The sequence below is a fragment of the Nannospalax galili genome, unplaced genomic scaffold (genome assembly GCF_000622305.1).
Source record: "Nannospalax galili isolate Female #2095 unplaced genomic scaffold, S.galili_v1.0 scaffold149, whole genome shotgun sequence".
NCBI lineage: Eukaryota > Metazoa > Chordata > Mammalia > Rodentia > Spalacidae > Nannospalax > Nannospalax galili.
In genome coordinates, this window is record NW_008359763.1 from 2,090,476 (window position 1) to 2,090,786 (window position 311).

General features: G+C 79.1%; 1 protein-coding gene across 9 annotated transcripts in view; it reads right to left on the minus strand.

The window, feature by feature from the left end:
* The window catches only part of Agap1 (ArfGAP with GTPase domain, ankyrin repeat and PH domain 1), a 511,278-nt gene that overhangs the window by 378,758 nt on the left and 132,209 nt on the right, over nucleotides 1-311 (minus strand). The gene's annotated exons all lie outside the window — the stretch shown is intronic.

Sequence of the window (311 nt, forward strand, 5' to 3'; positions counted from 1 at the left end):
GGGCGCGGGGCCGGCGCGGCCAGCTGTTCCTTCCGGACCATGGTCACCGAAATGCGGTAGACCGTCTTCCTGGGGGGCGTCCCGCGCGGCATGGCGTCGGCGGGCGGGGACGCGGGATCGCCGCTGCCGTCCAGCAGGTACATGTCCCCGGGGGTCGCGCCCTCCCCGCCGCTCGCCGGGGCCCAGCCGCATCCAGAGCAACCGCCCGGGCGCGGAGAGAGGCGTCCACGCCCCCCGCGGGAGCGAGGCCCGAACTCAGGCTGCGGGCGCGGCGTTCCTGGAGCCCGCCGGCCGGCGCGCCACGCGGCCCG